Source organism: Marmota marmota, unplaced genomic scaffold, assembly GCF_001458135.2.
Source record: "Marmota marmota marmota unplaced genomic scaffold, marMar, whole genome shotgun sequence".
NCBI classification, from domain to species: domain Eukaryota; kingdom Metazoa; phylum Chordata; class Mammalia; order Rodentia; family Sciuridae; genus Marmota; species Marmota marmota.
The window spans coordinates 7,196,017-7,223,247 of record NW_026000249.1 but is presented as its reverse complement, the minus strand read 5'-3'; the positions used below and the strand labels follow the sequence as shown (position 1 = coordinate 7,223,247).

The 27,231-nt window shown below is 40.9% G+C and overlaps 1 long non-coding RNA gene across 1 annotated transcript in view; it reads left to right on the top strand.

The window, feature by feature from the left end:
- Positions 1 to 21,725, top strand: part of LOC125614147 — a 43,015-nt gene extending 21,290 nt beyond the window's left edge. The window contains exon 2 of the long non-coding RNA XR_007344792.1: positions 21,417 to 21,725. This is a non-coding gene — a long non-coding RNA (uncharacterized LOC125614147). The remainder of the gene's footprint in view (positions 1 to 21,416) is intronic.
- Positions 21,726 to 27,231: the final 5,506 nt, after the last annotated feature.

The window sequence follows — 27,231 nt, the reverse complement described above, 5'->3', positions numbered from 1 at the left end:
GGGGGGGGGGGGGTGTTGAGCATGCTCCTGCAGCCCAGAGAAAGCTCTCAAGACAGAGACTGCAATACCTGAAGTAAGATGCCATAGGTGTGTAGCAGATTGCTCAGTGGGTTATAGGTGACTTCTAAGAGGGTCAAGGGGATAGGGAAGGGACACCAATATTATCAGCTGCAGTTCTCCACTGTTTCCCTCTGGATTGCCATACCTGCATAAAGAGAGGTAATTGGTTTTGTTCTTTGTTAGTTGTCATGTCGGCCTGTCCCTCATTAGCAGGGTTGCCTGATGTTTAGATTTTTTTTTCTCTTCATCAATAAAAGCAATTGAAGTGTTTCCTCCGGGGGGAGAATGTGAGAGAGTGCATGCCAGGTAGACAACCAAATCCTATGGTGCTTGAAAAAAGACAGAAGCAGGGCTGCTTTCAAATCAAAACAGCATCAAGGAAAAAAAATGGGAAAAATGTCTACAGAAAGTTTCGCTTTTTCTCATTCATTGTTAACACTCTAAAATAAAGCGTTCTATAAATATGCAGCACTGGGATGTTTGGAGAACATCAACCTACTCAAGTTTAAAACATGACACACATTTCTGAGGAGCTAACTGTAAATTGTGTCATATACTGAGAATTAATTTTTTCACTCTTTACTTGCTTTTAAAATGCAAGACTTCCCGGCCAAAACAATCTGATTAGGGGAAATGTTTCTTTCCTAGACATGGCAATAAATGTTTATAAGGAGAATTTGAGTTTCACCTGGCTTACAGGTCTGAATTTGATTTCTTGCAACTGTACTTTTGGCTGAGATAATTTACTCAGTGTGTTATTTGATTTCCCTCTAGAATACACCTTCTTGTACACACACACACACACACACACACACACACACACACAGGCAAGGAAGCATTATCTTCGGCTCCTAATAAACTTCTTTTAAAGCTCCTTTCCAAAATTGCAGGAAATGAAGGCAATGCAGTGATATAAAAACTAACATTTAGCACTTACTTCATGCCAGGCATGATTGTAAGCCAGATAATTCTTCATAGTTATTGAGTTCACACACTTCCCTGATCATTTTCAATAAGGTTCTTATTCCTTGGTTCTTATGATCTACTCATAAAATATCATTTTGGGGTGGGAGGTAATAGGAATTGAATTCAGGGGCACTTGGCCACTGAGCCACATCTCCAGCTCTATTTTGTGTTTTATTTAGAGACAGGGTCTCACTGAGTTGCTTAGCATCTCACTTTTGCTGAGGCTGGCTTTGAACTCGCGATCCTCCTGCCTCAGCCTCCTGAGCCGCTGGGATTATAGGCATGTGCCACCAGGCCCTGCTCATAAAATACCTTGAACAGCTAGGTCTGAGACTTGTATTACCAATTTTGATTATTTCATAGCTCATTTTCTGACATATGTGAGAAAACATCCATATCTTACTTGCAACTGCTAATGGCTGTTATACATGACACTATACTGTTTACATACTGAGCACTTAAACCATACACCCTATGCAACTGGTTACTCTTCCAGTCCCATTTTACGGGGAAGGACTACTCAGATAACTGACTTACTTAAGGTCACTTAACCTGTATGTGGCAGAGACTGACTTTGAACCCAGACACTTGGGTCCTGGGTCCTCTCTTAACTGTTAAGGAAACTAACGCTGGATGCAGAAGACCTTCCAGGCTCTATCCCTACCCACATGGAAGCATAATGAAGTATGTATATCTCTGGGCTTCAGTGTCCTCAACTAAAAACCCAGAGAAGCATCTTACCAAGGTCCTAAGCAACGTGGTGAGACCCTGACTTAAAATAAAAAACAAAAAAGCTTGGGGATGTAGCTCAGTGGTAAAGAGCCTGTGGGTTAAATTTATAGAACCCCATCCCCCCAAAAAAACCCTAGATAATTCTTCATAGTTATTGAGTTCACACACTTCTCTGATCATTTTCAACAATGTGAAAATGCAAAAAAATCGAATATGAGATATGAATGCTGGCATAATTAAAGAACATCATTAACTACAGGATTGCTCAGAAGAGTAATTATAACCTCTATTTTGTACATCCTTTGACAGCATTTATGAAGTGCCTACTGCATATTTAGCAGACATGTCATTTCTAGGACAAGAAAGGTTGTATCTTTCATGGCTAGCACAAGAGCACCTTATTGGCACTCAAAAAGGTTTGTGGGATGAATGAATAAATGAATGGATGCCTCAAAGTTATATCAGGGCACATATATATTCCCTTTAATTGCAGAACTGTAGAACTGGGAACATCCCCAGCACTATTCTAGTTTAACCCCTTATGCCTATTTTGTTTTAGAGATGAAGAAATGGAAAGAATTTAATAAGTACAGGAAGTGGAGGAAGGAAAAGACAGAATGAGTAGAATGTAGAAAGGTTTCTAATTCTATTTGAGTCAGTTCCCATACTCTCCATCATTAAAATTTCAGCCATGTCAGCTAATAAACCAGGAACACTTTCTAAAGTCAAATATGAATGATTTCTGAGGTGTTGGCCACATTCTTTTAGTATGAAAAATTGAGGTTGGAATAATATTTAATTCACTTTAGGCCAAATTTTGAAATTTGGATGACAGGGCATACAGATGTTTGAATCCTACCCTGTTTTAAGATTCATAATATTTCATTCTCTGATTTAGGCACATAATATAAGAGGCACTTGATTGGAGTTGGGGTTGTGGCTCAGTGGTAGAGCACTTGCCTAGCACTTGTGAAGCACTGGGTTCCATCCTCAGCACCATAAAAAAAATAAATAAAATAAAGGTATTGTGTCCATCTACAACTAAAAGAAGTATTTTTTAAAAAGAGTCATTTGAGGGGCTGGGGTTGTGGCTCAGTTGTAGAGTGCTTGCCTAGCATGCATGAGGCACTGGATTCGTTCCTCGGAACCATATAAATGTAAAATAAGGATATTGAGTCCACCTAAAACTAAAAAATAAACATTAAAAAAACAGTCATTTGACTTAATCAAAATGGAGAAGATTCAATTTAAAATTTAAATGGCTAATTATCAATAACCATAGGAACATGAAGCATGGAGGCTCCAGATGGCTGACATCTCCAAAAAGTCATCTTTATTTTCTTGTATATCAGAGCCTTTTCTCAATTTCAATGGATCCATATAATTCCTTAGGCTCTTAATTATTTTTCATGAGTTCTGATTATAGTTCATAAATACTTATAAAGCTACTCATTGAGACACTAGGAAAGTTGATGTACCCTAGAAGTTTTGGCTACAGGGTTAGGGGAAGAAACAATGGCTATACTTAACAGTTGTGAAGGATATTCATATCAGTTCTATTTGCTCTTTCCACTGGCAGGGGAATTAGGAGGAGGAGGAAAACCAGAGAAAGATGTGAGGCTCAAAGTCCCAATCTTGGGCAACTGAGTTCCACCAGATAACCTTTAAAGCATTTTCTCTCTTTGCTTGTTTGTTCTCCTGTCTGTGGGCTGGGAGGAGAATGAATGTACTATTTGTTTTCTTTGAAGAGTTGCTTCTGATGAGAGTTTTGGGAATGCATCAAGGCTGGCTAAGTGCCCATCCTTCAACCTTAAGATACTGTAAATTGAACAGACCTGGATAGGGTCCATCAAGTTGCCTCTCCCCATCACTGCTTCTTGTGAAAGGGAAAACAATCATGTGTTTATCCTCTCTGCTGACAGTGTGCAGATGTGTTTTCTTAATGGCACTTGCGACACGTTTATTTATTCTCTTTGGTGTTTGGAGTCTGAGCTTTTCACATCATTCCCAGCTGTATAGGGCAAGGCTGTTGGTAACCTCCTGTTTTTTTTTTTTTTTTAACTAATTCTCTTACTCTGGATTGTTTGTTTTGTTTTTAAAGTAACTTAAACCACACAAGTAGCCCTTGGGAAAAGGGTTATTTAATCAAGGGAAAGTTGTTTAGAGTGCCACCCATGAGATCTTCCCATAGTTCATCCATTGGCCAAGACAAAGGCAGGGAGGGTAAGAAAAAATGAGATTGGCCTTACATCAATCATTTAAAGAAAAATTCAGGGAATGTCAGGACCAAAATATGTCTACCTCTTTACCTTTATCAAATAATATCTTTAGTCACATATAGAAGAAATTAACTTGCAATGGTGCAAAGTGAAATTCTTAAATGCACACTTCATTAGCTTACTGGTTCACATTCTGTAATGTTGAATTATTTGAGGGTGAATATATACATGATTGACTATGCTATGAGTCTTAAATCCAACTATTTCAGGGAGCTGAGAATAGCAAAGGAATAACATATTAGGTACTTTATAAATGCCATTTAGAGAGTAGCGTTTCCTGGATACTCTATAGCCAATGAGAGAACTATTGAACTCAATCTTCTACCTTTCTTTCTGCATCCTGATGCAAGGTATAAAACACCAACTGTAATTAATGTTATCTTTTTCTGCTGTGCAATGGATCCATGGCCACTTTGTGTTAAAACTCCAATGAGAGCACAACTCTATGGAATAACACAGGTCCTTACTCATATCTGGAACACAAGATGGCAGGCAAGGGTATACAAATAAGACCCTGGGTAGCCAGGAAAGTGAGATGTGCTGGTTCCCAGCCATAACCTGCCATGCCTCCAAATACACATCCCATATACTTCATATAAACCAGTCATGTGTATCGACAAATATTTATTGCACCATGAGCTACCATGAGATGGGCACTGTGCCAAGGCCTAGGGATGCAATGGCAAACAATATAGATGTAGTTACTGCTCTCATTGAGCACATGGTTTAGTGGGAAAGTAAAGAGAAAGCAAGGACTTAATTAAAGAAATGAGAATACTTCTTAATTGTGAGAAGACTGATGAAGGTTATAAAGAACAATATTGAGATACATAAAAATGAGAAGGGAAATTGAAGTATGCAGAGATGACATTAAGTAGAGTGTAGAAGAATGAAATAAGGAGAAAAGCAGAGAGGAGATAGCATGTGTGAATACTGTGAAGAAAGAAAGAGTTGCATGTATTTAAGAAACTATGATGGGTTAGCATAGTAAGGGAGTGCTGGGCCAAGGTGAGCATGGCACAGTATGACACTGGAGATCTGGAAAGAGTTTACCAGGCCATGCAGAGCTTTACAGGTCATGATAAAGAGAGTGGATTTCATCCTAAATGCAACAGAAAGGAAATGAGTTTGTAGAGAGGGACACCATTGTCTGGACCATGGGTTAAAGAATCACTTTCATGGTTGTGTGAGAAGGAACTATAGTCAATAATAGGGGGCACAGGGAGGCCAGAAAGGAGGCAATTGCTTGTGATCTATTGCAAGAAGAGGCGGTGACTTGGTCTTAGGCAGTGGTGCTGGAGAAAGAAAGAAGGTGACAGATGTTAGTGAATTTTCTTCTCCCCTCATTGTCACCATCTCTTCTCCAGAAGAATGGATACTGTGTTAAAACAGACCCTCATGTGTAGGTCCTAGGAACCAGGGTCACTCTGTAACTCAGTTCCCCCATCAGTGAAAGGGGGATGATAATAGTAACTATCTTATCTCATAATGTTGTTTTAAGATTTGCTTAGAATAGAGTCCAGCACATAGTGCTAAAGTAAAAACTTATTATTGTATGTGTATAGTACATATATATAATACATAGTAAATATTTCTTGATCATTTACTATGTGCCATATGCTTGATATAGATTATCTTAGTTTTAACCCAAAATAGCAATAATACATATGGTGAACCATATGGGTTCTCCACTGCATGATAGTATAAACATTCCATCCAGCTCACATACAGAGTGCAGGTCCTCTCTGGGGCTGCTTTCTAAATGAGACAGCTCACCTAGATGACACTATGTAGTAGAAAGAGCTGAGACGTGGATGTTTCTCTCTGATGTGCCTAGCAACAAGTCAATGGTTTTCAAGTGATCTGACCAACATGCTAAGGAAGGCAGAAACTGGTCTCCTTGACATCTGTAGCCAGATTGCAGTGTAGCAGCACAGCAGATCCCAGGAAAATACTTAACTAATTCACTGCCTGTGAGGATCGTGACCTGAGGTCTGTGCTATAGCATTTCCAGTAGATTTTAGAGTTAGGCATGAGAACTGGAGAAGAGAAGCCCTTACATCTGTATCTGGAAGGAGGAGGAAGGGAAATTAGAGAGAGAAAAGATACCACTTATACGCCCTTTGAAATCACTATTCAAAATTACTTTTCTGCCATCTTTTAAGCAAGTCTCTCACTTTTCTTCTTTATTCTTGCTTTTGTTTCCCTCCTGCCTCCCCTCTCTTTCTTTCTCCCAGTCTTTTTTCTCTTCCTCCCCCTCACCCCTCCTCCTTTTTCTTCTCCCCCCCTACACACACACACACACACACACACAGCACTATAAACAGCCTCTTTTCTTCACTGGCTGTTCTTTCCCCAGGGCTCAGGCATACAGGCAACTTGTAGAGGAGAGGTGGAAGCCATCCATTTCCTCCTAGACAAAGGGCAGGGGTTGACTTTGCTTGTTTATTTATTTTTTCCTTCGAAGCTATAGATCATTCTCAAGTGGATGAGACAGCACATAACCCCAGTGCAGTCTGCCAGGGATACAGCCTGTTTGTCTGCATGGGGGACTGAGCTGAGGGGGAAGGAAACCAACTGTCTTTCTCATTTAGGTCATCACAGAAAATGAAGTGAGCGGGTGGCAGGGGGATGGGCATAGCTCCGCCTAGCCAGAGTGACTGCAGAGTAATTCCAGTCTAGCTTCACCTACTGCCCAAGGCTTCAAACATAGTTACCACATTCTCCTTCTTCCAAGCTCCCAGCACATAACTGGTTTCTGAGAAACACAGGATCAGACCATTTTTGGCCCCATTTGGGATGTATCTTTTATAGTTTCTGTAATTATTTTTTAAATAAATGAATTAACTAAGAGCTTCACCCTAGAGGCCAAATCTTCAGCTCTGTGTTAAGTAGAATCAAGATGAGAACTATTATTAGCTTCATATGGGAAAAGGCCGTTTTGCTTTCACATTCTGGAGCACAGAAGAGGGCTCGGTTTGACAGGCAAATAAATGCTAATAATAATGTACCTTTGAGAGATACATCTGGTATGTACTTGGTGTCCAGGTGGGTTTGGCAGCCCCTCAATGAGTTACAGGGTCAAGTGGGGTGGGTACAATCCTGCCCTCAATGGCATGAGGCCAAACAATGTTAGGGATGTTCATGGTCTGTCCCATGGAGCTCAAGAAGAAATCCTTGATGTTTTCTCTCCCATAATCATAAGCTGTGACAGATCAGATAATCAAGGGGCTTTTTAAAGGAAAAAGATTCCTAAATAAAAAAAAAAATGCTAATCCTCTCTAAATCCCAGTATCCTCACTCATCAGGAGATGGAAGACAATAAATTCTAAGGTCTCTTTCAGTTCTCAGCTTCAACAGTTCATTCATTTACTCATTCATCCATTCATCAACATATTTATTAAAGACCAACTAGGAACCAAACCCTGAGCTATGTGCTGGGAATGCCATGAGCAAAGAGACAGAATTTCTCTTCTCATGGAGGCAAAGTCCAAAAAGGGCTGGTGTGTGAAACATTAAAGAAATAAACATTAAAGAAACTCACAAAGAATCGTGAGTTCTAACTGTAGTGAGAATGTTAACTGAAGTTTTCCTTACACAATAAAAAAGGGCTTCCTAAGGCATCTTCTGTAGATCAAAAGAGATGTTCAATGAAAGCACCAAGAAAGTCAATTAATTAATGCCCACTAAAAAAAAAAAAAAAAAAAATTAATGCCCACTATTTGTGAGGAGATTCTTGGTTTGAAATATCCCCTTTCAAACCACGATCATAGGAAATGTAGGCTTAAGTTATTTTCAATCACATAACTATACTTAGGATTGTGCCATGGCTAAACTAAGTATGCAATGGATTTATATGGCTGATATTTATATGTCGTATATATACCTAAGGAGAACAGTTGAGGCACCTACTACATGTGGACACTATATAGGTAATTATTATGTAGAGCAGCCAATTTGGCCTTTGTAGCTTTAAATCAAGATTTTTACCAGGCTGGGGGTTATGGATCAGTGGTAGAGCGCTTGCCTCGCATGTGTGAGGCCCTGGGTTCGATCCTCAGCACCACATAAAAATAAATAAATAAAGGTATTGTGTCCAACTACAACTAAAAAATATTTTTTAAAAAATCAAGATTTTTACCCTTTTCAATGGTCTCCAATGTATAGCAGTTTCCTGACGACTGTGATTGAACAGTACCCAAGACAAGTGTAGTATGAAGGCATAAGACTCAGCTAGTGAGGATGCTAGCCCACCATCCAGCAGTCCAGCAAGAAACATGGCTTCACTATTCTTTATTTGAAGTCACATTCCATTAAATTGTTAAAAAACTGTAAAAATTCCATCAGGTGTGTATCAGTTATCTACTGCTATATAACAAATCATCCCCCAAATACATTGACTTTAGAAAATGACTTATTCATTCTCAGATTTGGATTTGCTGGGTGGCTCCACTGCTGGCTTGTCCATATGATTAGATTTAGCTACAGAGTTATGAGACCAAGAAAGCCTAAGATGGCCCTACTTATGTCTGATTGGTGGTGCTAACTGTTAGTGTTAGCCTTAGCTCTCCTCCACATGACCAGTCATCCTTCCATAAGCTACACCAGCATCCTTACAGTAACAAAGTCTCAAAATAGTGGCCGAGAGGGCTAAGGAAGATTCTGTAAGGCCTCTTAAAGGTCTAGGCCTTGGAACTTGAACAACACTACTTCTGCCACCTTCTGTTGCTCAAAGCAAGTCACAAGATCAGCCCAGATTCAGTGAGCCTCCTCTTAATGGGAGTTTCTGCAAAGAATTCATGGTCACATTTAATTTACCACAGGATGAGAAAGAAATCTTCAGGTGAATTTTGCAATGTGGTTAGCTTGTGGTGTGAAGCTCTGTGTGGAAAACATTGGACTCACCTTAGAAATGTGACTGAGAAGAGTCATGAGCCTAAATAAACATTCCCACATTCAAGAATTTGGGGAGTGTTGGAAGGTGCTTCAGGACAGATTTCTTATTAAAGTCTGTCTGTTTAGGTTAAACCTAACGAGATTGCTAATAGTTGACCATTTGGGCCATGAAAAAGGCAATTTCACACACTACATCCTAACATGTGCTGAAAAAGAAACCTCTGATTTCGAGCTATTAGAGAAAGGAATGTTCTGGGAAGAAAAGTATCCTGGATAGATTGTTTGAACATTACCAATTGTACTGTGCACATCACACATATTTAAATATTTGTATGTAATTCTGAAGACATAAAGGATCACCATTGGAAACCCTCAAATTGCATAGGTCAGTATAGAAAGTGCTGCATTGTAGGCCCCACAAGTCTCTCAGTCAGAGGTGACTTGCTCCTAAGAGATGCTTGGCAATGTCTGGGAACATTTCTAATTGTCACAACTAGAGCACGGTGTGACTGGCATCTAGTGGGTAGATTTTAGACACTGCTAAATATCCTACAATGCACAGGACAGTCCCTGTAATAAAGAATTATCTGACCCTAAATGTCACAAGTGCCTTGTCATGGGAAATCTGGTCAAGGTGGATAAGACGTCAGACCACATAAAAGCCTCCACTTGTCAACTTTAGCAGGAAACTGCACTATTATTTTTTAGGGCTCTGTCTACTTCTAAAATTCTACTTATTACAAATCTGTGATGTTATTGTACTTCTCTGAGTTTTCTTATTATTTACATTTCTTCATGAATAAGATGCATGGGTATGGGTGTGTATCTAAATGGCCAGATAGCATTGAGTAATGTACCTAGGTTACTTTAGGGTCAGGAACACAGTCAGAGTCTGGAAGAACAAAACATGTTGGAAAAACACACATCCATGCCAAAATTTGTAGAATAAGCATACCACAATTCTGAAAATGTGACTCACATCTAACACCACCATTTTCCCCCTGTGTACCTTTCTTCTCCTGCTTTCATCCTTCATCACCATCAAACACACTTGCCACCCACAGAAACCAAACACAGTCCTTTCTTCTTGGCTTCCAATTCAACCTCTCATCACACCCCAATCCCAGAGAATGACAAATCTTCTTGTGTGACTGATCAACCCTGTGAAGATTTTGTGGTTATGATAAGAAGTTCCTGAAAAAACCTTCCCAAATCTAAACAGCATTGCAACAACATTGAAGATTTTTCTTTTCCATGACATTTATATTCTTTAGCTTCTGGCACTCTCCCCCATCAGCATCAAGTCAATTAATTGATAGTCATTAAAAAGCCCTTCTGCTGGGAAGGCCCACCTCATTTACTCCAGATTTGGATTCTTCAAGAAAGAACAGAAGGGACCAATGTTCTCCACTTTGTGCTTCTTCTCCATCAACCTTTCTCTTCTCAGCTGAAACATCAGTGAGCTGGGGGCAATCTGCTAAGCCCATTGTGTATTTATGAAATGCCCACCACAAGCCAGACATTAAGGTTGATTTTGACTGAATGCCAGTCCTAACATATCATCTTGTCCTCATTTCCTTATTCAGATGAGGCAGGTAGACTTGCCTGGCTTAACCAAAGAGGTCAAGTTCATAAGATCAAACTCTTTCTCTGTCAGTTTCTTCTGCATTGCAGATGTTTGTCCTAGCTCTATCCATTTCCCTTACAAAATGCAGGCCATAGTCACATAGTAAAGGTAGAATTAGCACAAACCAGAAGCAGCTAAAGGAACCTGCTTTTTTTGCTGGGGAGTCTCTATCCAAACCACACTGGATTGACTTACCAATGCCTCATGTCAACATTTTCTGGCACAAGTTCTAGAGACAAAGTTTCAATTGTTGGTCCATAGCCCAGGCAGAATTTTAGGGATCTGGCCAAGTACATTCCAAATATGCAGGAATTTAGGATTCTACAGAAAAGTACTAAAATCTGGAATTTCAGACCTGCTTCCTTTTAAAATTTAGATAATTTGCATTCAGTAAAATGCACAGATTTTAGATGTACAGCATGATTAGTTTTGACAAATTCATATACCACGGACCCCACACCTTTATCCTCCGGATTTTGTATAGCTCTCTTTCTTTAAAAATTCTTTACCATTCCAAATATTCCATCATATTTTATTAAAGTGCTAAAATATTTAGACAGGGCATAACTGTGAGAAAGTTTCCATCTCTAATGATCTACCTACACACTCCTATGTGTTCATAGCAGCCTCCATTGGTGCCTTCGCAATAGCCCGTATACGTCTCATTTCAGTCCATAGCACCCAACTTCCAAAGTCCAGTAACTGTATCTTTGTACCTGGCTTTCACCCCATAACTGGGGAAGACCATTCTGCCTAAACATAGGTTTAGTCAGAAATGCTCTGGCATTAGCAACCCCAACAGCATCTCTCAATAAACAACCCTTGGGAGTTGGAGTATAAATGCCCCAGCTCCCTCACCCCATAAGTGAGATCACTCTGAGTGCTTTACACACTGTCTCTCAGACTCTTCCCTAGGATTCAGCTCCAGTTGCTCACAGTGATAATTCACCTAAAAAAGATTATTTCTTGGCTCTATTACCTTTTCTATCTTCCTTCCCCCATCTCTACCAGTGTTTCCTTCACCTCTCAAACCACCCAAGCCCTTATTTTAGGATTTGCTTTTATGGAAACAAAATTAAGATGGTCATTCACAATCCTTTTATATAATTTACAATTTAGGGCAGTAGCATAGGTGTTTTCTATACTGTGCACACATACATATGCACTAAGGAAAAGGTTGAGAAAATATCAGGGAGGATGAAAACCAGAAACCTCAAACCCTGGTTCATCTGAACTAGGAGTCTGTTCTTGACCAAGATACACATTTAGATCCTTCATATCATCTTCCAGGATTAGATAAATATGCCCCAATTCCCCAATCTTCCCTCTTACAACCCTTTAAGATCTTTCAATGTTTTATTGCCCTATTTTTGGAAATTAACATCATGTTTTCTGTTCCCATGGAAAGGATATCTTCCTCTGCTGCTTCAGTGACTTTTATTTCTCACTAGAACTTTTGCCCAAGAGTCTGGGTCATTTTTTTTCACTTTCTAAAAGTAGGTACCAAGCAGTGGTCAGCTCTCCAAGCTCAAAGCAAGCAGATCTGCCAAGCCAAGCTAGTGCCTTGGAAAGGTACAGAATGTGTGTGTGTGTGTGTGTGTGTGTGTGACAGACCTCAAAATTACTCTATCCACTGACTTGAGGAGCCAAGAACTGGGAATGCAGGAAAGAGGGATCCTCATTGTTTTTCTCCCTCCAAGGCTGTATGAGGGATGCTTGTGAGAATCCTCCTTCCTTTCTCAGACAAGAGAGGAGAGAGCCCCAGAGTTAAGATTTGGTCTTTACTCTGTGTGTAGGCTTCTTACTCCAACCTCCCCTCATTGTCTTCTCCAGGATCCTGGTCCTTCAGGCTTTAGTCATAAATCCCAAGACAAAAATATTCTCTTGCCTCAGGTGAAACTTATTTTTAAATTTTTTTTTTAAAAATTGTTCTTTTCAGTTATACATGACAGTAGAGTATATTTTGACATATCATACATACATGGAGTATAACTGCCTATTCTTGTAGCTGTACATGATGTGGAGTTACACTGGTTGTGTATTTGTATGTGAACATAGAAAAGTTATGTCCAATTTATTCTGCTGTTTTTCCCATTCCCATCCCTGCCTCCCTTACCCCAACCCCCCTCTGTCCAATCTGGAGAACCGCCACTCCTCCCTTCCCCCTGCCTATTGTGAGTCAGCATATCAGAGAAAAAAAATTGACCTTTAGGGTTTTGGGATTGGCTTCTTTCACTTAGCACGATAGTCTCCAGTTCCATCCATTTACCAGCAAATTCCATGATTCCATTCTTATTTATGGCTGAGTAATATTCCAGTGTGTATATGTACCACATTTTCTTTGCCCATTCATCTGTTGAAGGGCATCTAGGTTGGTTCCATAGCTTAGCTATTGTGAATTGTGCCGCTATGAACATTGATGTGGCCACGTCACTATAGTATGCTGATTTTAAGTCTTTTGGGTATATGCCACGGAGTGGGATAATGGGGTCAAATGGTAGTTTCATTCCAAGTTTCCTGAGATAAAACTTCTAAATCAGCTTGCTACAGAGAAGACAGAAAAAGCTCAAAATTCTAGGAACAAACTTTCCTGCAATCCAGATGTTTCTGTCACTCCGAATCTGAACGAAGGAAGTATTTCTAAAGAAAGAAAAAACTGAAAATAAAATCCGTATTTGATTCTGCTCTATAGGCTAACTCAAATTCCCTTTAAATACAGTCTGGGATTGAAGGCCAGGTTCAACAGAAGTGTATTTTATCCAAACCTGTCTGCTCTTCTCTCTTGCCAGCAACACATTTTTAAAAATCTAATCTTTGTTTTCTTTACATGAAAGTAGATCAAATGTGATTTCTCCCCTGCATGTGAAAATAAATTATTTCAAATGTAATTTTCTCCTCTGGTTTGTTCCTGCTCCTCTGGAGACCTTTGAAGGCTGTAACTCCAGATGCAAACTGCCTGCTACTGCAGTGCCAGCAGGAACTCCCAGTTCTCTAAGTCCCCTGGGGATGGGTGGAGGGGGTAGTATGAGGATAGTCAGGCTACTCCCTTAGCACCTAGAATTCCAGCTTCACACTCTAAGATAAAATCTTCATCCCCATAAACAGGATTGGGGAGTGGAAATTAAGAGCTAGGCTCAAAATGAAAAATAGGAATCACACTGTTCCTCTTATTCTGACATACATATTCAACCTGTGCTAGTGAGGTTGTAATAGCACTTGGTATCTATTTTGGGTCACTGCTACTCAAAGTGTGGCCTCCAGAACAGCAGTATCAGTATCATTTGTGAGTTGGTCAGAAATGCCAGTTCTTGGGCCCCCTTATATATCTATTGAATTTTAATCTCTGAGGATGGAGTGCAGCAATCTGGATATTGCCAAGTTTTCTAGGCAATTCCATGCTCCAGTATGAGAAGTCCTGTTTTGGGTAGCCAAGAAGGAAAATTCATGCAGTCCAGTGAGGGAACACATGAACTACTGAATGTGAAATGTATCCAAACCAAAGTTTACAAAATATATAATTTACTGTTAAACTCCTTCTGCTTCCTGAACAGCTCTTCTAGGCTCCCCCTGTTAGCATCAACATGATGAGCTCCCTGAGAGGAAGAGTCTTCTGACTAGAAGATTAACAGTCACTGCAGTTGTAAACATGGCCACTGTTCCTTAGAAAACAGCCATTCCTTAAAGTCCCACAAATGTAAACATGGATCTTTCAGTTGGGCTGCAAAGTTTTGGATATAAATACAATGAAGAATCATTTAGTTTAGACCACAGGCAGATGCACATCTCAACATACATGGATCAGTGAGCAATGGCTCCTGCTAGAATAGCCTTGTTGGTCCAATTATGCTGCTGTTCCTTGTTCTGTACAATATGTTTTTATTTATTTAAAGTCACAGACCTGCAGCTGTTGAAAGATTTGCCTTAAATATGGCTGCCACAGTTCAGGGTTGAGATGGGGTAGTTGCCACCATTTTTTGTTTATTGTAGGTAAATGGGACCCACGATATTATCTTCCTTTCGCTTTGTCATACCTTTCTGCCCATCCTAATGACCTGTGTGTCCCTCTATATCTATAGCCTGTGCATGGGAATATGGAATACCTAACAGGTCTGTGCATAGTATTCTGAGGAAAGGCACTGGATAAACTTAATAACAAAAGCTTGGGATGAGGAATTACACCCTAATGTCCCACAGCTTTCCTTTTGGATGGCAGAAGGGTCTGAAGCAGCCCAGAAAATTCTATAGCAAAGATTCTGGATGGACCATTTCCCTGAATCCAAAATATTTCTCATACAATGGTGTAGTGGTTAAAGAGACCAATAGGGAAACACTGGGCTGTAGAGAACTGATTTAAAGCCCTGAGGGGAGGACTGACTCTCCTTAGCTGTGTGGGTGAGTTCCCCAAAACTCCCCTGAGCCACCAGACACACAACCAAAATGGCCAAACTAAAGGTCCAAATTAAAGTTCTTAAGGAATTTGCCGCAGCTGCTCTTGAATTTCTTGTTCCTAGGATCTCCTAGTATATTGTACTATGTTACTTGCCAAGAGACTCCCAGGCACCCAGGCTTAGCGGTCAGGCTCTGTCTTCTTTTTTCCATTCCAGTGAGCCCGTAGCAAATATTTGTTACTGAAGCATGAGGCCTATGAAATTAGTTATCTCCCAGCCCCTCCAAACAGGGTTTCCTGGGTAGCCACATGAGATGCCCAGGACATCAAGGAGAATAAAAGAAGGCTTGGAGGCAGCAGGGGGAGGCTTGGGAGGAGGTTAGAGTTCAGAAAAAGTTTCTTCTTGTTGTTGTTTTCACTAATAAATCAGATCACTCCAGCTCATTCCTGTTGCTTTTGGCTGGCAGGACTAAAACATAACTCTGAGTCATCAGTGCTACTTACGACAAGTGCTTCCTGTGTGGGATTTGGGCATTTATCTTCTATTTTCTTGGCAGAAAGAATAAAGCAACATGAAGGAGTAAAAAAAAGAAGTGAGGAAAGAGTTAATCTGCTTTGTTACCAGGTTCTTAATCCAAAGCCCATTCATGTTGGCTGTAAGTGTATTATTAAGTCCAGTAATGATACCTCAGAACCACCTGGATGAAAAGCCCACATAGCTCTTAACCATCTCCTTGCTAGCTTTCCACACCTCCCACAAGGAGGGTGGGCCTTCCATATCTTTATTCTGGTGAGTCCTGGTTCAGGCCTTGTTCAATCCCATACCCCAAAGGAAAGACCTTCTTTCTAACTTCCTAACACCTCAAAGGAAGTTTTCTGGGTTTCCTGCCTTTTGGTTACAGGCTCTGCCTTTGTTTGGGGTTAGGGTAGGACCCAACAGATACGAGCTAATTGTGTGGTCTGCTCAGGACTGAAGGGAGGGTTCCCAAGAAATGGGACTGTCAGTGATAACTCTGGATCCTGAGAAAATCAGAAGGAGTTGGTCACCTGAAAGTTGAGAATGGGAGAATTTTGGTGAAAGTCATGGAGGAAGTCCTGTACTCTCAATTTATGTTCTGGAAGTAATGTTTCTCAAACACCAATGTGCACCCAGATCACCTGGGAATTGGGTGATGATGCAGATTCTAATATAGTAGTAGGTCTAAGTTGGGGCCTGAGATTCTGTATTTGCAACCACCTTGCAATCATGAGTAAAGCCCAAGAGAATTTCTGACACACTAAACTTAGCTACTGAGCTGCAAAACCAATCCCTGTAGCCATCTACTCCCAGATATTTGACTCTATGAGAAAACTAAAACCACATTTTGTTGAATGCCTCCCCCCTGGAGAATTCAGGTTTTCTATTTCTTGCAGTGGAATTCATTCCTAACTGACAAAATTGGTCTCCCTAAAGCAAATACTATAACCATCAGATAGTACACAGACACCATTCACAATGCCTTTGGACTTGTGCAGTGAAAAACATGTATTTCTATACAAAGGGTCCATGGAGGTGGTACAGTTCATGGTCTGTAAGGCCAGAACTCGATAAAAGCCAGTTCCATTACTGACTTTGGTCCTGGACCAGCTATGTAACCTCTCTGAGCCCCAGTTTCCTCTCTTTAAAAAATAATAATTCTTCCCTGGCAGAATCCTTGTAAATATTGGAGATATGTGTAAAACACCTGGCACATAGCAGATATTCTGTAAATAGTATCTAAATACTATAACAAGAAACATCATCTGATCTGTGCTGGCAGCTGCTTGGAGCATCCTGCATTGAATGACTGCAGTGATTATAAGGGTCTCCTCCTCCCTGAGCTGCAGTGTGTCAGGTCCTGCCTACTGCAGGGAACATCTGTGGAGGGGTGCAGACAAGGCAGAGGATGGAGAATACAGGAAGGGCTAGACAGGGGCATATCAGGGAGGCACACTAAGAGGTCATCCTACCATGTTTGATGACTTGCACTTGTGCATCTGCAAATTCAGGCATCACTAGACCAAGGAGTTCTAACAGAAACCATGGAAACAGGTCATTATCTTTGTTCCAAGTGGTGTGTCCATGGGAAAAAGAGCTGACAGGGTGGCTCTGGCCATACCTGGGTGCAATAGTCAACATCCAGATTGCTGGGGAAGGGGGAGGTATCCAGAGACAACCCACCCCGCCCCCACTAATCATCAAGACTGAGAAAGAATTTGACTTCTATGGCTCATCTAAAGCATGAGGAGTTGAGTGACATTCAGGTGTCATCCAGAAAATGGTCTGGGTCCATTTGTACTTCACAGGAATATTTATTGAGCTCTTACTGTGCACCAAGCACCCACTGATCTAGGCCCTACAGGTATAGTGTTGAGTTAAACAAATTAAAATCTTTGTCCTTATAGAACCTATATTCTCGTGGATGTAGATAATAAACAAAATACTGTAGAATACTTTATATACAAACTATCTAAAGTACATAGTTTGGTAGATGGTGATAAATGCTATGCAGAAAAACTTAAGCAGGAAAGCAGGGTTCAGAGAATGTAGAGGGTGGCAATTTTAAACTGGGTGGTTAGGAAAGTTTTTGCTGCAAAGGTGAATCTTGAAGGAGATGAGAGAGGGAGCCATGTGAATATCTGGTAAAAGAGTTTCAGGCAAAGGAAGGACAAGAATAAGAATCCAGACAGCTGTGCTTGGTGTGTTCTAGGGGTAGCCAAGAGGCCAGTGTAGCTGGAACAGAAAAAGTGAGGTGGAGAGGGCTAAGAGAGATTCTGGGGCCAGGCCATGCAGGGCCTTGTACACTGCTCCAAATCAGGGTTTTAGCTTTTATCCTGAGTAAGAGAAGTGACCTTCAAATGGTTTTGAACAGAGGACAGACATAATTTGACCTCTTTGAAAAGCACTAGTATGCACAATGGACTAGATGTGGGCAAAGACAGAATCAGAGAGACCGTGAGTAGGCTGTTACAGTAATCCAGGCGACAGATGATGGTGGCTTGGGTGACCTCTCCCTGCTAAGCTCCAGATATTCAGGTGGTTGAGTAAGGCTGGAGCAGAGAATAGCCCAGTGGGCATCCAACCAGACCACTCCTATGCCTTCTGGCTGGTCTAGTGTGGCTCAACCCCAGGCCAGTAGGGTGTCCAAGGCTACCCCACAGCTAAGTGATAGAAAAATTCAGTTGCCCTGGACCACATGCTACTTTTGATTGCACACTGCTGCCACACCATGGTGCTACCAGAAGCAAGGTGGATATCTGTCAGCCTTATCTTTAAGAGGGGATTGAACCCAGGGACACTTAACTCATGAATCACATCTGCAGTTCTTTTTATTTATTATTTAGAGACAGGGTCTCCCAGAGTTGCTTAGGGCCTTGTTAAGTTGCTGAGGCTGGTCTTGAATTTATCATCCTCCCACTTCAGCCTCCTGAGTCGCTGGGATTATAGGCATGCACCACCACGCCCAGCTCATAACCCCCTGTAATCTTGACCAGCACCCAAACAGTAAGACATTTGGCTCCCCAGGACGTGTCTCTGAAAGCCAAGGCCAAATCCAAGGAAGGTTTAAAATGTTTAGAAAGGAAGGGTTAAGTGTGTGGTCAGCAACAAGCTTAGACTGTTCTGTGAAATGAATTCCTCTCTGTCTTGCAAAACCAGCCAGTTTTGCAAAGCCACAGGATGTGTGTGTGTGTGTGTGTGTGTGTGTGTGTCCCCACACACACACGCATGTGCATGCACATGCAAGATAATGTGACAGCTAGAGAAAATAGTTGTCTTTGGGTGCTTGAGGGCATCGAGAAATCAATGTCTTATCTGTTTGTTTTTTTTAATGTTTATTTTTACCCTCTTAGGAAAAATCATAGCTAGCTCTATGGTTAGCAGTCCAAATGCCCTGCATCTGAACTTGAGTTTCCCATTTGTAATAATGAATTCAATCTTTCTTCCCAATCCTTCATGGTCTCTAAAAGACACTCCTTTCTAACCCAAGAAGCCTGTTCAAGTCCCCTCCTTTCTGCTAAAAATGTGGCTTGATTCAAACATGCATGTTCCTTCGCAGAGGATAAGGGCTTTGTAAATTCGCTCTTTCCAGATCCTTCTTACCACTCCCTGGTCCCCCTTCCCCCAGCTGTTTTCTCCGGTACTGGTTTCAGCTGTGCTGTCCTTCTACCTCTGAGAAAATCATCCCAAGCTTCTTCCTGGAGAATAAACGGTGACCATTTCTGTAAGGGACTGTGGCAGCAGCTGCCACCCTGCCCCCTCCTGCTTCTGCCAAACATGAACCAAGCTTTTCTGTTGTTCACATTCTCACACTCACCACTGTGTAAAGCTGCCTGTAACGCCACAGAGTGCTGGGATGGAAGCTGACATTCATGTCAGCTGAAAACCTCTAAACATAAACAGGAGGGAAGCCCTAAACTGATGGGGCGGGGTGGCCAACAGCTTGTCTTCCTTTCTTATCCAGTGGGATGAAGCCCACATTTTTGCTGATGCTGAGACCTGGAAACAATGGGTGGCCAGAACCAAATAGGACTTAAAGGAAAAATCTCAGCTGCTCAGGCAGCAAGGCAAGGACAGTGCTGTTGGCTTCCACATTTTCCAAAAGAGCCTGTCATTCACAGCCACTAAAGGAACTAGCCCTGTAAAGTGACTGGCCCTGGCCATCACTGGAGTGGGTTGCTTTTCTGATGCTAATGCACAGCCTGGCCTTTTTTGTTGTTTTTAATGAGGGGTCTGTACATCTTGAAACCTTTTTAAATAGCTCTCTCCCTCCGTTTTTTCCAGCCTCTATACTCACCACTCTCTCCCCTGGTTTTAGTGGGAAAACTTATTTCCCCCAAACGCATCAATAGAGATGAGCAAATTAATTTAAGCAGACATGTGTCAACCCTGTTTTTGAAAAAAATGGGACAAGTATGATGTACAAAATTGGACTTCAGGAATCATTATGTAGAGCAGAGCATGGTGGTATCCTGATTCAATGTTCACCTTAAAAGTGGGGGAGGAAATGTTTCCCCAAGGGCTTGTTCTCATCCTTTTCCTTTCTTCTCTCTGGTGTCTGGTTTTTATTCTGTAAGTCACAGAACCCCCAGGATGGGCTCCTGTGAGTCCTCTGAAGTTGTCTGCACATGTGTGATACATGCAAATATGTACAGAAGTGAATACAAGTGTATATGTGTAAGCATGAACATGAGGGTACATGTATGCATTTGTAGGTACACACATGCACCGATGTGTGTGGAAACATATACATGTGGCATGTGTGTATGTTATGGTTTGAATGTGAGATGTCCCCCAAAAGCTCACGTGTGAGACAATGCAAGAAGGCTCAGAGGAGAAATGACCAGGTTGTGAGAACCTTAACCCAATCAGTGAATTAATCCCTTGCCGGGATTAGCTGAGTGGTAACTGAAGGTGGGTAGGGTGTGGCTGGAGGACGTGGGACATTGGAGGAGTGGCTTTGGGATATATATTTTGTATCTAGAGAGTGGAGTCTCTCTCTCTCTGCTTCCTGATCATCATGTGAGTTGCTTCCCTCTGCTACACTCTTCGGCCATAATGTTCAGCCTCACCTCGAGGCCTGAGGAATGGAGACTGCTATCTCTGAAACTGTGAGCAGCCAAATAAACTTTTCCTTGCTATAATTATTCTGGTCAGATCTTTTAGTAATAGCAGCAAAAAAAAAAAAAAAGCTGACTAAAACAGTGCATATGCATACATATGTCTGTCTCTCTCTCTGTTTACCAGAATTTCAAATCTCTCCTTCAGTAAGCTCACCTTTTCTCCCATCATCTTCATATCAAGAAAACTTACATTTCTATTATGGTGCTACTCCCCACCCCAGCCTTTGTACCCAGGGATCTACAGATCTGGAAAATAGATGAAGCTCAGAAAAAAAAAATTGTTGAAAGACTTCAAGCCATCTGTCAGATGGCACTAGAGTGAGACTTATCAGTACCCCAACAGACATAGGAACAAAATCCCATTCATCAAATCTGTTCTTCCTTCAGTTTCCTTGTTCTCAGTGGCCTTACCATTTCTTTCAACAAGCTCCACCTCCTCCACACCTTTACAGTTGGCTTCCTTCTAGCTTGCCCCCATGTGTAAACAAGCTTCTGAAATGTTCTCTGGCAATTATTACCTCCTGTAAAAACTGTGTGCAAAATGGCCCTTTGGTCAACCCCTCCTTTGCTGACTCTGGTTTAGTCTTGCAACTTGCTTTGGTCTGTTGGAGCTCAGAAAATGATACCCCAAAGTGAAGGCCTCAGAATCAAAGTTTCTCTCTGAACTTCTCCAGCCTTCCTGTCTCCTAATCTCCTTTTTTACCCCAAAGGCAAGCAACAGAAACCAGAATTTCTTTTCCCCAAGGCAGGTCACAGAAACCAGAATTCCTTTCCACAAAGCAAGCTATCCAACAAATATTACTGTAATCTTTCCTCTTCTGCCTTGCAGATGACCATAAAGAAATTATCTGACCTTCCTTGTCTGATGGCAGATCATAAGAATACTGCCCCCCATCATAAATGATCCTGCTCCATGCCCCAGGGAAAGAATATTGCACAGAGAGGCCAAGAAGAATCTGAACAGACAGGACTCACTGGGTTTCCCCACTTGATCATACCTTTTAGATCATACCCTTTTGGTTCAATCATATTTCGACATGGCTGTCCACACTTCATTGAGCCTAAATATAAAAGTGGATATCTACTGTCATGAATATCTAAAAAGAACAAATAAAAAAAAATTGGATGGTTCACCCTTCATCTCTGGCTCATCATTCTGAAGGCTCTCATGCATGTAAAACTTGGATTAAATAAATTTGTTATTTTTCCTTTTGCTAACCTCCTGTCTTTTGTTTTAGAGGTGTCAGTTAGTACCCTTTATGTTGGTCAGGAAAGGGATCACCCCTTTTCCATCTTTTCAGGTAAATGAAATAATAGCAAGTCTTGACTCAAGCAGAGAAATGAAAAGGCATCTATGCTTCTGGATTTGCTCTCTCATGATGGTGGTCATCCTTGCACAGCATGCAAACAAGCCCAGGCTAACCTCCTGGAGGATGAGTGCCACATGGAGAGACAGACCAGCCAACACAACTGCCCAAGTTGAGACCCCAGCCATGGGAGTAAGGCCATCTTAGACCTTCCAGCCTTGGCTGAGTTGGCACGGACCAAATTGTCTTCCCCACTGACCAATAGGATTATAACAAAGAATGAATAAGTCTGTGTGGCTGTAAACCACCAAGTTATAGCAACATAACAGATACATCTTCGCCACATCCCCACAGCTGACATCTTTAATGCTTGATCTCATTTTTTCCTGACTCAGATAAAAAGTCTAAAGAAAACTGAAAACATTAAATTACATATGGGCCAGGCATGGTACCATACACCCATAATCTCAGCCTCTCAAGAGGCTGAGGTTGGAGTTCTAGGCTAGCTTGGGCAACTTAATGAGGCCCTGTCTCAAAATAAAACGTAAAAACGGGCTAAGGATGTAGCTCAGTGGTAGTGGGCCACTGGATTCAATTCCTAGTATTGATTGAAAAAAAGAGTCACATTTGGTAATATATTTAGAATTTGCCTTTATTTGAGACAAATCAAATTACAGACAGTCCCTAATTTATGATGGCTCGACTTAACAAATTTTCAACTTTATGATGGTGGGAAAGTGATATGCTTTTAGTAGAAACTGTACCTTGTTTTGTGAATTTGGATCTTTTCCCAGGCTAGTAATACATGGTATGAGCCTCTCTTGCAATGCTTGGCACTTCCCAGTTAGCCATGAGATCACAAAGGGAAACAGCCAATAACTCCACAGTACACTGTGTTGTGAAGCTAGGATACTGGGTAGGTTAGATGCACTAAATGCATATTAGACTTACAATGTTTTAAACTTACCATGGGTTTATTAGAATGTAACCTCATCATAAGTCAAGAAGTATTTGCATATAAAATCAGGACTGTCTCATAAATGCTAAGTTAGACAGGTCACCATAATGTCAGCCTAAAAGCAAGCAGAGCTTGACACAAAGTGAACCCTCAATAAATACTGGCTGGATTCCTGAGCTAATCTAATCTGACTCCCCATTTTACAGATGAGAAAACAGACACCCACAGAGCTTAAGTAGCTTCACTCAGTCATGTAACTAATGGCAGGACTCCTGGGCAACATGATGCTCATTATGTGAAAAAAGAGAGTGTCAGGATGACTCATGGCTTTCCTATATCAGAAGGGTAGAGTGTTCCTCAGCAATTCACACTGCTCACTGACAGATCGACAGGCTTTTATTTGTTGTTTATGGCTGGCACACAGTAAATGTTCAATTAATGTAAAATGAGGACATACATGTGAAAATTGCCATGATAAAGGAAAAAATGCAGCTCATACATGCAGGGCCTTTTCTCTCTGTACACACAGAATCACAGAAAATGTACCACCTTTCCAATGTTAGAAAAAGTTTAGCCCTAAGTACTCTGTAGCAAATGCCTAAAGGTTACAAATAAAAGGATCCAACTCCTTCCTACACCCCAGAGAGAAAATCAGAGGCCTCTGAGAGACCAGCACACATTGGCTGCCCTCATTTGTTTTATACTTTTCTCATTCTGTTCAGTCAAGGTCAACCTCTACTTAATTCACCCCCAATCGAGATGGCTGCTCGCTGGCAGAGCAAATCCAAGCAGCAGAACAATCGATGATCTACATGCCAGGCCAAGGACATACTAAAATGCCACTTTCTCCTCGCCTTATTTTCTCCAAAAAGGAGAGCTAAACTCATTTCCCAACTAGAGGCAGCCAAGAAGAGAAAAAGCTCTCTACCCTTAACCATGGATATCTTTTAGTGCTTCCCTGTTCCTTTTCTCATTTATACCATGTTTGTGAGCATGTCCATACATATGTTTATGTGTGTGCTGTGTATGCACATGTATGCTGTGAGGTTCTTGTGGACAAGAACTACCTTTTCCATAGCTGTATCCCCAATATCAAGCACATACCTGGCATTCAATAATGTGCTTTTAAAAAATTTATATATAACAGTGGGGCACATTACAATCCTTATTACACATATAGAACACAATTTTTCATATCTCTGGTTGTGTACATAGTATACTCACACCAATTCGTGTCTTCGTACATGTACTTTGGATAATAATGATCATCACGTTCAACCATTACTAATTACCCCATGCCCCTTCCCTTCCCCTTCCACCCCTCTGCCCTATCTAGAGTTTGTCTATCCCTTCCTCTTTGAACCAGACTGTACTCAGAGATCTCTGAGCAACCCCTTACCTTGAGACATTCTATATAAGCAAAACATCGATTGAATGAGCTTGAAACAAAAGCCCTTGCACCAGTTATTAAATGACTACCAGTTTCATACTCACTCTTTCTATACTCTGCGCTGTGATGCTGGGGTCTGGACTATTGTACACACCTTATTTGTGCTTCACCACTTGCATCCTTTCAACATTGCCAGTAGAGGGAGCTAGAGGGAGATCAATAAGATACAGCAAGGAGGTGTTTGTCTCTTCCTATTCCCCTGAGCATCCTCTTAGTAATAGCCCTTCATTCAAGCAATGGCAGTTAGTTCCAGAATTTAACCTCTTATTTTTTGGCAATCCCAGAACCAGTCTCAGTGCACTCTTTCTGAGATACCAACATAACCAGGCAGCACTTCCTCCTCAAGGGTCTAGGTCTCAGCTCTGCAGGTTATCACATCCAAACCTCTACATTTTTATAACCCTAATCCCCTTCCTTTGTTCACCCAGTCTTAAGGGTAGTCATTGCTTTCTACAGTTTCCATCTCTTTTTCACTTTCTGCCTTTTTGGTCTTCTAATATCTGTTAAATTCTCTGTTAAAATTGTTGGCATATTTCTCTTCTCATGGCTGAATTCTGACTTATATAGGAACTATGGTGTTTGGAGGAGCAACAGTGCCTTGTGCCCAAAAGATTAGAAATCAAGCACAGCAACCTCTACTTAGTCTTGAATAGGACCTTTCCAAATCTGGCTCTGACCCAGAACAAAGGCAAAATGCCCCTTGCCTATAGCACACAGGACACAAACAGTATCTACAAATATGAAACACAGTACGTACTATAAAAATATTTATTGATGAAATGAATGTGCCTGTAGCAGAGACTTCTATGTGTTCCCCAGACAGGACCTGATTCATTTTCCTCCTCAAAACACAATTGGACTACGTTTTCCAGTTTCCCTTGCAGTTAGGGGATCACCATGTGGCCAAGTTCTGGCTAATTAAATGTGCCAATATGATATGTGCCACTTCCAAGCCTAATCCACAGACATCTCCCATGAGTGAGACTCCTCTGTGGACCAGATAGAATTAGAAGAAAAATTGGAATACTCTGAGGTGGAGCCACAAGATAGAGGGGCTTCTCCTTGAAGACCAGGTAGAAGATCTCCAGCAAATGTTGAAACGGGACCATTCTCAGAGCAAACAATAAATATCTATTGTATACACTGCTAAGATTTGGGACTTGTTTGCTGTAGCAATTATCCTCCCCTGATCAAGAGGCCAAGGGCATGAGTTTGATCTGTAATCCTGACCATCAAACTCTCCAAGGCAGGCTTTAGAGCATGAAGGTGGCTAAGCAGGAATTTATATGATCAGCACAAACTCATTTCAACTTTGAGGAACAGCTCAAAGGGCATAGCCTCCTGACATAGGTCCCTGCCCAGCAAGAAGAGCACATGATTACAAGAAGTACTACCATTGAGATAATGGAGTCAGCCGCTTTTGGGACTTCTTGTAGGTAAATCTACAGAATGATTAACCACATTGACTAGCTCCTGCAGAGTTTGTGTCCCTGTGAAATATTACAGAATAACAAAAGATCATCTCCCCAGGATGACTTTAGACATTAAAATTGAAGGAAAGAACCTGAGATAAGTGGTTTTTTTTCAATTAATATTTTTATTATAAATGTCCTATCTAGTTATTGGGAAAATAATTAGAAAATCAGAAAAGAAGAATAAAATGTCCATCTTTGTATCATTGCACCATCTAGACAAAGCATTGTCAAAATGTTGACCTATTTCCTTCCAAAAATTTTGCCTGGCTTATATATTTTTTTTTACATGGTTGAGAAGATAGTTAAAAAAACAAGTCTAAATGTCTGTGTTGTTTCTTAGCCCTGCAAACTTGAACATGATGCTTTACCTCTTAGTATCTACATTTCTTCTTCTATAAAATGGGGACAACAATTCTAATCTCATTAAATTCATGGCAAGAATTAAATGATGTTATACCTGTAAGTACTTAGCACAGTATCTTCTTGGCTGACACAAAGCCCCCATGAAGTATAAGCTATAGTTAGAGGGTATGTACAAAATTGTCGATCTCTTTTTGTTGTTATTTTTAGTTACACATAGCAGTGGAGAATAATTTGACATATTTATGCAAACATGGAGTGTATCTTATTCTAATTAGGATCCCAGTCTTGTGGTTGTACCTGTTGTAGAGATTTGCTGTGGTGTATTCATATATGTACATAGAAAAGTTATGAGAATTACCAATCTTGATTGAAAGAAAATAGTATCTAGATTTTCTAATTATAAAACAAACGTCCTAATTGTAGGCACTTAAGAAAATGTGGAAAGAAACTGTGAAAAAGAAACCATGATTTCTAGATGTCCTGCAGCTCTGTCTCTCTATTGCACTTTGGCTTCAGAGAGATCCAAACCCAGGAACTCTCAGAATTCAGGCACTTTTGAATGAAAGAGTCTCTGGTGTCAAAAAAAAAAGCATGCAAGGGGGCAAAATTCTGAATGCTGAGGAAAGACATTGACACATGAAGATGGAAGGGAAATTGTCAGGACACAGAGGGCAATACTAGCCCCTTATTTTGATAATAATGGTATTTGATTTTTGTGTTATAACTATCCAAAAAAAAAAAAAAAACAACCAAGAACTGCCTACAGAGTATTTCAGATGCATCCTTATTTTCCTCTCTGCATGAGCTCTGTTCTGTGCAAGAGAAGCAGACAATGAGTATATTTCTCCTCTATCAGCTCTGGTTGCCTCCTGGGAAAGGGGAACCCACTGTAATCTGTGTCTAGAATACGCCCTGACTTCTTTCTAAATAGTCCTCAGGTTCACCAGTGTGATTGACCTTCAAGCCCTAAGCATTTCTTAGTTTTTCTAGGCACTAGCTTCTGCTTTCCTGTCTTATCAATGCTTAGGACAATGTAAAGCATTAATTCTGAAGCTGGATAGAATAGAAGTTGTAGGCAGGTAAAAGTCATA